We start from the raw sequence: 16692 nt of genomic DNA on the forward strand, positions 1-16692 counted from the left end.
CTCTATTATCCTACCAATTGTGATAGAATTATATTTTAGAAAAATGACTAAAATGTCTAATTGTCACCAAAAAACATAGCAGTAACTCCCAGGAACCAAGAAGGCAGACCAGGAAGGCTCTGCACCAGCCAGTTTGCATTTCTGGAGAGCCTCTGGAGTTAGACTGCCCCAAGTGCCCCCGGGGGTCAAGGGTCAGGGCCAGCGCACACCTGACGCTGCACTGTTGGGACCCTGACAAGCCTCCTGGTCCCTTCCTCCACAAGACACACCGTACCCGACTGGAGGAGTCAAGATGGCGGAGAAGTAGCAGGCTGAGACTACTTCAGGTAGCGGGAGATCAGCTAAATAGCTTATCTAAAGATTGCAAACACCTACAAATCCAACGGGAGATTGAAGAAAAGAAGAACAGCAATTCTAGAAACAGAAAATCAACCACTTTCTGCAAGGTAGGACTGGCGGAGAAGTGAATCCAAAGCTACAGGAAGATAGACCGCGGGGGGAGGGGCTGGCTCCCGGCGAGTGGCGGAGCAACGGAGCAAAATCAGGACTTTTAAAAGTCTGTTCCGCTGAGGGACATCGCTCCAGAGGCTTAACTGGGGTGAAGCCCAGGCGGGGTCAGCGCGGCCTCAGGTCCCGCAGGGTCGCAGAAGGATCGGGGGTGTCTGAGTGTCGCAGAGCTTACCGGTATTAGAACAGGGAAGCCGGCTGCAGAGACAGAGCCGAGGAGTGACTCTCAGCTCGGGGTTGCCTTGGGCCGGTCGCGGGCTCGGTCAGCTTGGAGCGCGGCCGGAGGCCAGGGTGACGGGAGGCATTGGGCGCTGTTCTCTGGGGGCGCACTGAGGAGTGGGGCCCCGGGCTATCGGCTCCTCAGGCCGGAGACCGGGAGACCGCCATCTTCATTCCCGTCTTCCGGAACTCTACGGAAAGCGCTCAGGGAACAAAAGCTCCCGAAAGCAAACCCAGCAAACCCGAGAGGATTACTCAGCCCGGACCTGGGTAAGGGCGGTGCAACTCCGCCTGGGGCAAAGAAGCTTGAGAATCACTACAACAGGCCCCTCCCCCAGAAGATCAACGGGAATCCCAGCCAGGACCAAGTTCACCTACCCAGGAGTGCTGTTTCAATACCAAGGAGAGCGGCAGAATTCCAGAGGAGAAGAAAGCAAAGCACGGAACTCATGGCTTTCTCGCCATGATTTTTTAGCCTTGCAGTTAATTTAATTTTTTTTTTCTTTTTCAATTTTTTTTTCTTTTTCTCTTCTTCTGCTAAATTTTTTTAACTTTTACCGTTTTCTTTTTTAACGTTTTTTTAAATAGTTTATCTAATATATATATATATATGTATATATATATTTTCCCCTTTTTATATTTTTCCTTTATCGGCTTTCTTTTTTTAAATAGTTTCTTTTTTTTTTTTTTCTTTTTGAACCCATTTTTATCCCCTTTCTCCCCCCTCACGATTTGGGATCTCTTCTGATTTGGCTAAAGCATATTTTCCTGGGGTTGTTGCCACCCTTTTAGTATTTTACTTGTTCCTTCATAAACTCTTATCTGGACAAAATGACAAGGCGGAAAAATTCACAACAAAAAAAAAGAACAAGAGGCAGTACCAAAGGCTAGGGACCTAATCAATACAGACATTGGTAATATGTCAGATATAGAGTTCAGAATGACGATTCTCAAGGTTCTAGCCGGGCTTGAAAAAGGCATGGAAGATATTAGAGCAACCCTCTCGGGAGATATAAAAGCCCTTTCTGGAGAAATAAAAGAACTAAAATCTAACCAAGTGGAAATCAAAAAAGCTATTAATGAGGTGCAATCAAAAATGGAGGCTCTCACTGCTAGGATACATGAGGCAGAAGAAAGAATTAGCGATATAGAAGACCAAATGCCAGAGAATAAAGAAGCTGAGCAGAAGAGGGACAAACAGCTACTGGACCACGAGGGGAGAATTCGAGAGATAAGTGACACCATAAGACGAAACAACATTAGAATAATTGGGATTCCAGAAGAAGAGGAAACAGAGAGGGGAGCACAAGGTATATTGGAGAGAATTATTGGAGAGAATTTCCCCAATATGGCAAAGGGAACAAGCATCAAAATTCAAGAGGTTCAGAGAACCCCCCTCAAAATCAATAAGAATAGGTCCACACCCCGTCACCTAATAGTAAAATTTACAAGTCTTAGTGACAAAGAAAAGATCCTGAAAGCAGCCCGGGAAAAGAAGTCTGTAACGTACAATGGTAAAAATATTAGATTGGCAGCAGACTTATCCACAGAGACCTGGCAGGCCAGAAAGAGCTGGCATGATATATTCAGAGTACTAAATGAGAAAAACATGCAGCCAAGAATACTATATCCAGCTAGGCTATCACTGAAAATAGAAGGAGAGATTAAAAGCTTCCAGGACAAACAAAAACTGAAAGAATTTGCAAACACCAAACCAGCTCTACAGGAAATATTGAAAGGGGTCCTCTAAGCAAAGAGAGACCCTAAAAGTAGTAGATCAGAAAGAAACAGAGACAATATACAATAACAGTCACCTTACAGGCAATACAATGGCACTAAATTCATATCTCTCAATAGTTACCCTGAATGTTAATGGGCTAAATGCCCCAATCAAAAGACACAGGGTATCAGAATGGATAAAAAAACAAAACCCATCTATATGTTGCCTACAAGAAACTCATCTTAAACCCGAAGACACCTCCAGGTTTAAAGTGTGGGGGTGGAAAAGAATTTACCATGCTAATGGACATCAGAAGAAAGCAGGAGTGGCAATCCTTATATCAGATCAATTAGATTTTAAGCCAAAGACTATAACAAGAGATGAGGAAGGACACTATATCATACTCAAAGGATCTGTCCAACAAGAAGATCTAACAATTTTAAATATCTATGCCCCTAACGTGGGAGCAGCCAACTATATAAACCAATTAATAACAAAATCAAAGAAACACATCGACAAGAATACAATAATAGTAGGGGATTTTAACACTCCCCTCACTGAAATGGACAGATCATCCAAGCAAAAGATCAACAAGGAAATCAAGGCCTTAAATGACACACTGGACCAGATGGACATCACAGATATATTCAGAACATTTCATCCCAAAGCAACAGAATACACATTCTTCTCTAGTGCACATGGAACATTCTCCAGAATAGATCACATTCTTGGTCCTAAATCAAGTCTCAACCGGTATCAAAAGATTGGGATCATTCCCTGCATATTTTCAGACCACAATGCTCTAAAGCTAGCACTCAATAACAAGAGGAAATTTGGTAAGAACCCAAATACATGGAGACTAAACAGCATCCTTCTAAAGAATGAATGGGTCAACCAGGAAATTAAAGAAGAATTGAAAAAATTTATCGAAACAAATGATAATGAAAACACAACGGTTCAGAATCTGTGGGACACAACAAAGGCAGTCCTGAGAGGAAAATATATAGCGGTACAAGCCTTTCTCAGAAACAAGAAAGGTCTCAGGTACACAACCTAACCCTACACCTAAAGGAGCTGGAGAAAGAACAAGAAAGAAACCCTAGACCCAGCAGGAGAAGAGAAATCATAAAGATTAGAGCAGAAATCAATGAAATAGAAACCAAAAAAACAATAGAACAAATCAACGAAACTAGGAGCTGGTTCTTTGAAAGAATTAATAAGATTGATAAACCCCTGGCCAGACTTATCAAAAAGAAAAGAGAAAGGACCCAAATAAATAAAATCATGAATGAAAGAGGAGAGATCACAACGAACACCAAAGAGGTACAGACAATTATAAGAACATACTATGAGAAACTCTACGCCAACAAATTTGACAATCTGGAAGAAATGGATGCATTCCTAGAGACATATAAACTACCACAATGAACCAGGAAGAAATAGAAAGCCTGAACAGACCCATAACCAGTAAGGAGATTGAAACAGTCATCAAGAATCTCCAAACAAACAAAAGCCCAGGGCCAGACGGCTTCCCGGGGGAATTCTACCAAACATTTAAAGAAGAACTAATTCCTATTCTCCTGAAACTGTTCCAAAAAATAGAAATAGAAGGAAAACTTCCAAACTCATTTTATGAGGCCAGCATCACCTTGATCCCAAAACCAGACAAGGATCCCAACAAAAAAGAGAACTACAGACCAATATCCTTGCTGAACACAGATGCAAAAATTCTCGCCAAAATACTAGCCAATAGGATTCAACAGTACATTAAAAGGATTATTCACCACGACCAAGTGGGATTTATTCCAGGGCTGCAAGGTTGGTTCAACATCCGCAAATCAATCAATGTGATACAACACATTAATAAAAGAAAGACAAGAACCATATGATACTCTCCATAGATGCTGAAAAAGCATTTGACAAAGTACAGCATCCCTTCCTGATCAAAACTCTTCAAAGTGTAGGGATAGACGGCACATACCTCAATATTATCAAAGCCATCTATGAAAAACCCACCGCAAATATCATTCTCAATGGAGAAAAACTGAAAGCTTTTCCGCTAAGGTCAGGAACACGGCAGGGATGTCCGTTATCACCACTGCTATTCAACATAGTACTAGAAGTCCTAGCCTCAGCAATCAGACAACAAAAGGAAATTAAAGGCATCCATATCGGCAAAGAAGAAGTCAAACTATCACTCTTTGCAGATGATATGATACTATATGTGGAAAACCCAAAAGACTCCACTCCAAAACTGCTAGAACTTGTACAGGAATTCAGTAAAGTGTCAGGATATAAAGTCAATGCACAGAAATCAGTTGCATTTCTCTACACCAACAACAAGACAGAAGAAAGAGAAATTAAGGAGTCCATCCCATTTACAATTGCACCCAAAACTATAAGATACCTAGGAATAAACCTAACCAAAGAGACTAAGAATCTATACTCAGAAAACTATAAAGTGCTCATGAAAGAAATTGAGGAAGACACAAAGAAATGGAAAAATGTTCCATGCTCCTGGATTGGAAGAATAAATATTGTGAAAATGTCTATGCTACCTAAAGCAATCTACACATTTAATGCAATTCCATTCAAAGTACCATCCATTTTTTTCAAAGAAATGGAACAAATAATCCTAAAATTTATATGGAACCAGAAAAGACCTCGAATAGCCAAAGGAATATTGAAAAAGAAAGCCAAAGTTGGTGGCATCACAATTCCGGACTTCAAGCTCTATTACAAAGCTGTCATCATCAAGACAGCATGGTACTGGCACAAAAACAGACACATAGATCAATGGAACAGAATAGAGAGCCCAGAAATGGACCCTCAACTCTATGGTCAACTCATCTTCGACAAAGCAGGAAAGAATGTCCAGTGGAAAAAAAGACAGCCTCTTCAATAAATGGTGTTGGGAAAATTGGACAGCCACATGCAGAAAAATGAAATTGGATCATTTCCTTACACCACACACGAAAATAGACTCAAAATGGATGAAGGATCTCAATGTGAGAAAGGAATCCATCAAAATCCTCGAGGAGAACACAGGCAGCAACCTCTTCGACCTCAGCCGCAGCAACATCTTCCTAGGAACATCCCCAAAGGCAAGGGAAGCAAGGGCAAAAATGAACTTTTGGGATTTTATCAAGATCAAAAGCTTTTGCACAGCAAAGGAAACAGTTAACAAAACCAAAAGACAACTGACAGAATGGGAGAAGATATTTGCAAATGACATATCAGATAAAGGGCTAGTGTCCAAAATCTATAAAGAACTTAGCAAACTCAACACCCAAAGAACAAATAATCCAATCAAGAAATGGGCAGAGGACATGAACAGACATTTCTGCAAAGAAGACATCCAGATGGCCAACAGACACATGAAAAAGTGCTCCATATCACTCGGCATCAGGGAAATACAAATCAAAACCACCATGAGATATCACCTCACACCAGTCAGAATGGCTAAAATTAACAAGTCAGGAAATGACAGATGCTGGCGAGGATGCAGAGAAAGGGGAACCCTCCTACACTGTTGGTGGGAATGCAAGCTGGTGCAACCACTCTGGAAAACAGCATGGAGGTTCCTCAAAATGTTGAAAATAGAACTACCCTATGACCCTGCAATTGCACTGCTGGGTATTTACCCTAAAGATACAAACGTAGTGATCCGAAGGGGCACGTGCACCCGAATGTTTATAGCAGCAATGTCTACAATAGCCAAACTATGGAAAGAACCTAGATGTCCATCTATAGACGAATGGATAAAGAAGAGGTGGTATATATACACAATGGAATACTATGCAGCCATCAAAAGAAATGAAATCTTGCCATTTGCGACGACGTGGATGGAACTAGAGGGTATCATGCTTAGCGAAATAAGTCAATCGGAGAAAGACAACTATCATATGATCTCCCTGATATGAGGGAGAGGAGATGCAACATGGGGAGTTGAGGGGGTAGGAGAAGAGTAAATGAAACAAGATGGGATTGGGAGGGAGACAAAGCATAAGTGACTCTTAATTCACAAAACAAACTGAGGGTTGATGGGGGGAGGGGGTTGGAAGAGGGGGGTGGGGTTATGGATATTGGGGAGGTTATGTGCTATGGTGAGTGCTGTGAAGTGTGTAAACCTGGCGATTCGCAGACCTGTACCCCTGGGGATAAAAATATATGTTTATAAAGCTGTTAAAAAAAAAAAAAAAGAAAAGAAAAAAGAAAGGATGAATACCCAAGTTTTGTAGCAACATGGACGGGACTGGAAGAGATGATGCTGAGTGAAATAAGTCAAGCAGAGAGAGTTAATTATCATATGGTTTCACTTATTTGTGGAGCATAACAAATAGCATGGAGGACAAGGGGAGATGGAGAGGAGAAGGGAGTTGAGGGAAATTGGAAGGGGAGGTGAACCATGAGAGACTATGGACTCTGAAAATCGATCTGAGAATTTTGAAGGGGTGGGGGGTGGGAGGTTGGGGGCACCAGGTGGTGGGTATGGTAGAGGGCACGGATTGCATGGAGCACTGGGTGTGGTGCAAAAATAATGAATACTGTTATGCTGAAAAAATAAAAAATTAATTAAAAAAAAAACAAAAAAAAAACATAGCAGTATCTTTACCCAACTTACCAACTTATGTTGGTTTCTCTCTCACACATTTGTAATCATTCACATAGGGTTAGCATAATTGCGGTATCTAATTGAGTCCTTAGTGCCAGTATTTCTTGCTGGGAACACGGTCTGTACGGGTGATGGGGGACCACGGGGGAAGCCTTGCTCTGTGTAACCCAGGATGCAGGATAGCTGAGGACTGATGCGTCATCCCATCCTTCCTATTACATCGGTCCTTCTCAATGTCAAGTTTCTGCTTCTTAAATCTATTCCCATTCCTTTGAGGATCTCTTTAAAAAGTGTGCTATATCCCTGGTTCTCCTTAGAAATGCAGCTCATTTATTCAGTTGCTTTGCGAGTACTCAAGCTTACTAATAAGGCTTTTGTGAAATGTCAGCAGTCATAGACTGTCTCTCTGGCCTCATCTTATGATTAGTAAATTTGCTGGCAGCCTTCATTGTTCATTTTGGAGAAAAAAAATAAGTGTTACAGTAACTGTAGTGGCATTTGTAGCTATGGGCCAGGAATTAAGGTTATTGATTACCATATTGGATTTAGAAACTTCTATGTGAATTTAAGCGTGTTTCTTAATGTGTTTCTTTCCTATGGTATAAAAGAATTTTTAAAATCCCATATCTGCTTCTTTATTCTGTAGGAAAGAAACCTGACAAAAATAAAAGTGCTTATAGTTTTTTTTCCCCCACATCAGAGCCATTTCAAGTAAGAGGTATTGAAAGTCTCCTATAAACCAATCAGTAGGGAAATACCAAGATGAAACCCTGTCTCTGCCATCAATGAGCTAGTCTTGTAGGAAAGATAAATGTTTCAACCAATATTATAGTACATAATAATATGGATAAAAATGGGTAGCAAAGGTAGGGATATAACTACATCCAACTTAGAGGTGGCAGAATGAAAAGATGTCTTTTCAAGTGTATTAAAAAATTTTGAGACGTGAGGATGTTCTGTATAGCATAGCAGAGAAAAAGGCACAGATGGTCAGACAGTCTTTGGCAGGTATGTAAGTTTTCTTTCTTTCTTTTTTTTTTAATATTTATTTGGGGGAGGGAGATAAGAAGAGGGAGAGGGAACAAACACATAAGCAAGACAGAGGGGCAGAAAGAGAAGCCTTCTGCTCCCTGAGGAGCAGAGACACTGACCAGATACTTAACCAACTGAGCCACCCAGGTGCTTCAGGTGTGTTAGTTTTCTAATGTGGTGTGCCAAGTTACCACAAACCTCTTGGCTTACATAACATCTGGTTATATCACAGTTTTGGTAGGTTAGAAGTGAAGACATGGCTTACCTGCCTTCTTGGCCCAGGCTCTCCTAAGCCTGAATTCCAGATCGTCCAGCCTCTACACATATCCTTGAAGCTTGAGTCCTCTTCCAAGCTCATGGGGTTGCTGGCAGAATTCAGTTGCATGTGATTCTAAGACTGCGGTTCCCCCTTTCTTGCTCATGGTTGGCCAAGAGGTCTTCTCAACTCCTAGAGGTCCCCACAGTTCTTTGCCACATGGCTTTGTCCCTAGGCAGTTCCCATCATCACTGTTCGGTTCTTCTAGGGAGCAGGAGGCTCACTCTGCTTCAAATTCCCAGCCCTTTTGAAAGGGCTCTACCAGATGAGTAGGTCCACCCAGAATCGTCTCTCTTGAAGAACTCATAATCGACCATTTGGGAGTTTACTTTCAACTGCAAATTCTCTTCAGCTTTACCATGTAATGTAACATAATCATAGGAGTTATGTCTCCTCACTTCTGCCATATTCTGGGGTTAGAAGAAAGTTCCTGCCTACAGCTAAGGGGAGAAGACTATACAAGGTATGGGTTACTGTGGGTCATCTTAGAATTCTGCCTGTCAGGGTGGGTAGACTTGGGTTAAGAGGGTTGAATCGGAAGAGTTCTTTTTCAAAATGATAGGAAGCAGAGATCCTGTAGGTAATGTTGAGTTATTGTTAGATTTTTCATCCAAGGAGACATGAAATTTAATAGAATAAAAGATAATTTCTTTGGTTGTGTGAAGAATGGTTTGACAGAGAAGCTGGATGAAAGGCAATTAGGAATTAAATAATTCAGTCAGGATGGTCTCAAGTGTACAGTGTCAGCAATGGCCACAGAGACTGGCAGGAGAGACAATTACTGGAAATACTTAGAAGAGAGAATAGGACACTAATTAATGAATGATAAGATGGTGGCCAACACCATAACTGCCTCTCGCTGTTTGATTTCTCAAAGTCAAGACTTGATTCTAAGGAGCCAAATGAGGTATGAAGTATAGTATAGAGAGAATACTGATATATCTTATAATATTATTAGATTTAATTTATTTTTAAATTTTTTAAAAGATTTTATTTATTTGACAGACAGATGTCACAAGTAGGCAGAGAGGGGGAAGCAGGCTCCCTGGTGAGCAGAGGGCCTGATGCGGGACTCGATCCCAGGACCCCGAGATCATGACCCGACCTGAAGGCAGAGGCTTAATCCACTGAGCCACCCAGGTGCCCCAAATGTTATTAGATTTTAATTAAAAATTTTTAGTGTGGGGCGCCTGGGTGGCTCAGTGGGTTAAAGCCTCTGCCTTCGGCTCAGGTCATGATCCCGGGATCCTGGGATCGAGCCCCGCATCGGGCTCTCTGCTCAGCGGGGAGCCTGCTTCCTCCTCTCTCTCTCTCTTCCTGTCTCTCTGCCTACTTATGATCTCTCTGTCTGTCAAATAAAAACAAACAAACAAAAAAAAAATTTTAGTGTATGTTTAATTAGGCTGTATTTATGTAGCGTTCTGTATTCCCAAAGCAATCTTTGACGTGGGTAAGTAAAACACATATCATTAAGCTGTGACAGCAAATAGACTTTTTGTAACCGTTAGATCAATAAAATTTCAAATTCCGTAAGAGTTGCAAGAACAGTACAAGAAACTCCTTACACTCATTATCCACATTCGCCAGTTTGCATTTTGCCCTATTTGCTTCATCATTCTCTCTCTGTGGTGTTAGAGATGTGCATTTATTTTTTTAACCATTCGAGACTAATTTATAGACAGCATACCTGTTCACGCCTAAATACTTTACTGTCCATTTCCTAAAGGTTTCAATTTGCTAATATTCTGTGAATATTTTCACCTATCTTCATAAAAGATGTTAATTGGCGGTATTTTTTTTAATGACTTTGTTAGATTTTTGTATCAAGACATAGTAAGTTGGAAAGGAAATTTTATAAGCAAATTTATGTAAGATAGGTATCCTTTTGTGCTTAAATGTTTGATAGTATTCAGTAGTTATATGATCTGGGCGTAGAATTTCCTTTGGAGAAAGTTTTTTTTTTTTTTTAAGATTTTATTTATTTATTTGACAGAGAGAAATCACAAGTAGGCAGAGAGGCAGGCAGAGAGAGAGGAGGAAGCAGGTTCCCTGCTGAGCAGAAAGCCCGATGTGGGGCTTGAACCCAGGACCTGGGATCATGACCTGAGCCGAAGGCAGCGGCTTAACCCACTGAGCCACCCAGGCGCCCCTGGAGAAAGTTTTTAATAATGAAAGTGATTTCTTTACTAGACAAAGGGGTCTGCATGTATTTTCAGTTTCTTTTGTGTGTTTTATCAGTTCTGATTTTTGAAGGAATTGGTCCCTTGTATTTTTGTTGTTGCTGTTGGATTTGCATAATTTTTTCCTATGTTCCTTTGTTAGCCTTTTTAAACTTTGTAATTTGAGAATTTCAGATTTAAATGAAAGTCACAAAAATAATGCAAATAATAACTGCATACCATTCGCTCAGATACCCCAGATGTTAATATTTTAACCCATTTGTTTTCTCTTCCCCTCACTTTTATACGTGTATACTTATAAAATATGACATATTGTATAACCTAAATTTTTTGAATTCAATACTGCACATTAAGTTACAGATATGATAGCCATTTATCCCTAAACACATTAGTGTGTATTTCCTAAAAACAAGGATCTTCTCTTTCATAAATACAATGCAATTTTCAAAATCAGAAAATGAATATTGATGCAATACTATTATCCAATGTACAGACTTTAATCAAAGTTCAACTATTTCACTAAATATTCTTTATAGAAAAAGGCAAAAAAAAAAAAACCCACCCCAAACTGTTACAAGTTCTAATCCAAGATCACACATTTCATGTAGTTGTCAAATCTCTAAAGATTAAAATCTCCTTTAATGTGGACTAATTCCTTAGTCTTTTGTCTTTTGTGACCTTGAAGTTTTTGTATCATGACTCAGTTTCTGTCTTCCAAAAAAATGTTTTCTTGTTACTAGATTTCCGTTACAAGTTTTTGTTAGGAATGTCTCAAATGATGTGTCCTTTCCAGTAAATTAAATCAATAGGCAAGCAGAACCTACTGGAATCATTCATGGGGTTGCCAACTTTGTTCACTTGGTTTTGTGGGCATCTGCAAATTTTCTCCATCAAAGAGTTACTACTTTTCCTTTTATAAATAATTGGAGTAATATGTTGAGACTCTGAAAATATTCTGCTTTTTATTAAACATACACCTATTAGTTTTAGCACCAAATAATGATTCTAGCCTGAATCTGTTATTACTATGTCAATTACCCAATAGTGGTTTTGGGTCCCATCATTCACTCTACATTTTAGTTGGCATTGTACTCTGAGTATTTTTGCTTCTCCCCCATTAATTTTTGCATTTATTTATGTGTGCATAGTATCTTGGATTCTAATGTGTTGGGTAAAATCTAGTCCTGTAATTACTGGTTTTGCTCCCATTTTCTCAGGCTTGGTTGGGAAAAGTCCCTTTCAGCTAGTTTCTGTGTCTTGGATATATAATCATTTTTCTTTCAGCACTCCTTAACTTTGCTTAAGTTCTGGATTCATTTACTTTGCCTCAGTAGCCCTGGACTCAGCCCTTTGTCCCGGGTCCTATAGTTGAGAACAGTATTTTAAAAACTATGATCTGGGCATGACCTGTTCTTTCAATGTCATGGATGTCATTGCTTGTAAGCCTCTTAAGGAGACTTATGTCTCAGCCACATCTGTATCTAAAATTGAGTTCATATGGATACTTCTAATTCCACAGGACCCATTCCAGAGGGAACCTCCTTCCATATTCCTAATTACCTTCTTTGACATTGAGAAAACAGATTCTCGTTATCCAAAATACATTTACTTACTTAATACTACATTATGAGTAATTTTAGTATGGCTAACCAGTATTAAGATTTAGTAATGCTAAGAAGAATAAATGAAACAAGATGGGATTGGGAGGGAGACAAACCATAAGTGACTTTTTTTTTTTTAAAGATTTTATTTATTTGTCAGAGAGAGAGAGGGAGCGAGAGCGAGCACAGGCAGACAGAATGGCAGGCAGAGGCAGAGGGAGAAGCAGGCTCCCTGATGAGCAAGGAGCCCGATGTGGGACTCGATCCCAGGATGCTGGGATCATGACCTGAGCCGAAGGCAGCTGCTTAACCAACTGAGCCACCCAGGCGTCCCCCATGAGTGACTCTTAATCTCACAAAACAAACTGAGGGTTGATGGGGGGAGGGGGGTTGGGAGGGGGGGTGGGGTTATGGATATTGGGGAGGGTATGTGCTATGGTGAGTGCTGTGAAGTGTGTAAACCTGGCGATTCGCAGACCTGTACCCCTGAGGATAAAAATATATGTTTATAAAAAATAAAATTAAAAAAAAAAAGATTTAGTAATGCTAAATTGAGCAAACTTAGTATTGTGCAAACGGAAAAATAGATCTATTGCCTAGAGTTTAACATTTATTTACTGTTCCCTTGTTTTTACCTTAGGGGTATGGACTGAAGTAATAATGTATTCAAAAATTAATTGGGACAGTTCATTTTTCTTCAGTGTGAAGAAAAATTCAGTGGAATGCATTTGAATGACAGGTTCATTTGTTGCAGTTTTTATTCTATTTTATTCTCCCCCCATCTTTGTTGATTTTATTTATAAGTATATTAAAAATAATATGTTCTAAAAGCCAGAATATACAAAAAATTATACTTAGAATGTATCACTCCTCCTACGTCTGCCATCCTTTCTCTCCAATTCCCTTCCCCCTCTCACTTCCATCCGGGACCTACATCATAAGTAACCAATCTCATTTCTGGTTTATCTTTTCTATGTTTCTTCTCGTGCAAATGAGATTTCTACAAGTCTTATTTTCCCTTCTTTCTTACACGAAGGAAGTTTACTGTAGCTTCTCTGCACTTTGACTCTTTTTTTAAAGTAACACAATTCTTATCCTTTCTAATAGCTACGGGGTTTGTAGTGACGGTTCCTTTTTCATTTCTCAGGTTCTAATTGTGCTTTCTTTTTCACAGTCATTTTGTGAGGAGTTAATCAGTTTTATAAATCTTTTCAAAGAGCCTGCTTAGGGCTTTAACTTCTACTATTTGTTCTTACCTATAGCATTTCCTTTTTTCTACCTCTGCTGAGTTCAATTTGTCTAGCTTTTTAGGATGGAAACAGATTGCTGATTATAAATGTATCTTCCTTTCTAATATAAGCATTTGAAGTCACATGTTTCTCACTAACCCTGCTCTAGCTAAATTCAACAAATTTTGATATTTTGAAATATGTTTTAATATCCCTGTAATTTCTTTCATCCAGAGACTATTTCCATGTGTACTGTTTAATTTTCAAATATATAGCGCTTTTGATTGATAAATGTGTAAGGAAGGTGTGGTATACATATAAATATAAGCACACAGGGGAATATTTCTCAGCCATCAAAAAAATGAAATCTTGTCGTTTTGGAAAGACGGGGATGGAGCTAGAGTGTATTATGCTACGTGAAATAAGTCAGAGAAACATTATGCATATACAACAAATACCATATGATTTCACTCATATGTAGAATTTAAAAAAGAAAATAGATGAACATATGGGAAGGGAGAAACTTCAGAAAAAAAATAAGTCATAAGAGACTCAGAATAGAGAACACACTAACGGTTGAGGGAGGGAAGTGGATGTGGGAGGGGGTAGGTAAGCGGTGGGTATTAAGGAAGGCATTTGTCATGAGCATTGGGTAGTATATCTAAGGGATGAATCCCTGAATTCTACTCCAGAAACCAATATTGCACTGTATGTTAACTACTTAAAACTTAAATAAAAACATATAGGGCTTTTATAGATATCTTACTTTTTTTTTTTTAAGATTTTATTTATTTATTTGACAGGCAGAGATCACAAGTAGGCAGAGAGGCAGGCAGAGAGAGGGAGGGGGAAGCAGGCTCCCCACTGAGCAGAGAGCCCAATGTGGGGCTTGATCCCAGGACCCCGGGATCATGACCTGAGCTGAAGGCAGAGGTTTTAACCCACTGAGCCACAAAGGTGCTCCTAGATATCTTACTCTTACTGATTTCTAACTTAACTCTGTGTCCAGAGAATACTTTTAAACACATCAATCTCATAAAACTTGTTGAGAAATTTCTTTTATAGCCCAACATATACTTTTTTGAACATTCTATGTGCACCTGAATGTGTAGGTTGCAATTACTGAATGTAGTGCCGTGTAACGTTATCTAGGTCAATGTGATTAATAATGCTCAGATTTTCCTATGCTCTTCCTGGTTTTATTGCTCTGTAAGTTACACAGAGAGGAATGTTAAAGTTGCTAATGAGTATTGAGGATTTGTCTTTTTTTCCCTTTAGGTCTTTAAAATTGCTTGATGTTTTTTAAAGGTCTTTTAATAAGCACATAAATTTATGATGGTTGTCTTCCTAGAAAACTACCAGTTTTATTATTATGAAATAGTCTTCATTATCTCTTATAGTACTCCTTGCCTTGAATCCCATTTTACCTGCTATTAATATAGTCACTCCAGCTTTATTATGTTTTTATTTGCATGGTAAATCATTTTTTCATTCCTTTACTTTAAATTGTCTATTTTTAATTTAAATGGTATTACTTGTAGACAGCATATAGTTTTTGCTTTTTATATACAGTCAATCATTTTTCATTGTTACCTGGAGTATTCAATATATTTTTGTTTAATGCAATTATTGATAAGGTAGATTTAAGTGTATCATTTCTGTTTTCATTAGTTCAGACTAGCTGGCTTACATATTTGTTTATGGTCTCCCTATGCCTACTTCCCTATTTTTAGGCTAATCAGGTAGTTTTAGTAGTCCAGTTTATTGGCTTTTAGCTGTGCATTTTGGTTAAATGTTTTTGATAGTTATCCTAGAGATTGCAGTATGCAGTTTTTATCTATCACAGCCTATTAGAATTAGCTCTATCTTAGAAATCCATGTAAAACTTGAAACATCATTGGTCTATTTGACCATTCATCCTTGAGGATATTAATAAATATAGTACCCCCATCATATGCTGTACGATACACATGTGTGATACAGCACTATATGTAGTGTTTAAGTGTTAAAATTGTTCATGTAAATGGTCCCATGTCTTTTAAATAAAGAGAAAATACATACTTCTAATATTTATACACATATTTCCTATAATCCTAAATTTTAATCTGTTATAATTTTCCCTAAATTTGAATAACATGATCTACTATTCTTTGAAGTGCAGATCTGCGGTAATAAATTCCTAGAGTTCCAATTTATCTGAAAACCTTTATTTTGCTCTCATTTTGAAGGTGATTTTTGCTGGGCATAGGATTCGGGATAAAATAAGTTTTCCTTTAACAGTTTAAACTTCATTCCCTTGTCTTCTAGCTTCCTTTGAGGAGGTATCAGCCGTCCTTCTTATTGATAGGGACGATAATGTCCCCTACATGTCATTTATCTTTTCTCTCTGGCTACTTTCAGGGTATCTGTTTATCTTTGGTTTTTATAAGTTGGATTATAATATGCTTAGGAACAGTTTTCTTTGTAATTCTCCTGAATGGGATTTGAGGAGTTTCTTGGATCTGCAAGTTTGTTTTATTTCCCAGTTTGGGGGAATATTTGACTACTTCCCCCCCCACTTCCCCCCCACCCGACGCCCATGTTTTTCTGTCCTGTTTTCTCTTCCTGACTCTGGAACACTCCTCCCTATTTATATATGGTAAACTAAATTACATATATATTTATTTATTTATTTCTATATGTGTCTATATAGAAATAAACTAAAAACTTTATTGTTTTTATAATAAAAGATGAAGCTTAGATCTTTCTTTTCATTTGGACCTTAGTTTTCTTTTCTCCTTCCAGCTCAAATGTCTGAGTCTTTTAATAGCCAGCATGCTCTTAGATCTACATTGGGTTCAGACACACTCAAGCCTCAGCACAATGTTCTTTGTAGTTTAAGTCTTTTTCCAGAAAATCCACCTTGCCCATTGTAACCACTCTACTTGGTGTCATAATGTCATGTTTCCTAGGCATCCAGAGAATCCTTGCCCTGCTTATATATGTCATTTTGTGGGATTGGTACTTGGCACACTTCTTACAGAAGGTCCAGTGGGTTTTAGGAATGTTCACATTATTTGCAGGCATTGGATGGATGCCCTCATATATATTTTATCTTTGGATGTTGTCCCAGGAGCCTCTGAGGTCATGTTGTTGTTGTTTTAATCTTGTCTTTAATCTTCAGAGTGGATAATTGATATTAACAGGTTATTTATCTGCAGATAGGTTATCTTCTGACCATAATCTGCCTTTGGTTTCACTCAGCCATCCTTTCTGCTCTTTCCAGTTTGCTCT

At 38.8% G+C, this 16692-nt stretch overlaps 1 pseudogene; it reads right to left on the reverse strand.

The window, feature by feature from the left end:
- Nucleotides 1-16176: 16176 nt before the first annotated feature.
- On the reverse strand, nt 16177-16485 carry LOC125101144 (60S ribosomal protein L36a-like; annotated as a pseudogene).
- Nucleotides 16486-16692: the final 207 nt, after the last annotated feature.

Source organism: Lutra lutra, chromosome 5 (genome assembly GCF_902655055.1).
Source record: "Lutra lutra chromosome 5, mLutLut1.2, whole genome shotgun sequence".
In the NCBI taxonomy this organism is placed as follows: Eukaryota; Metazoa; Chordata; class Mammalia; order Carnivora; family Mustelidae; genus Lutra; species Lutra lutra.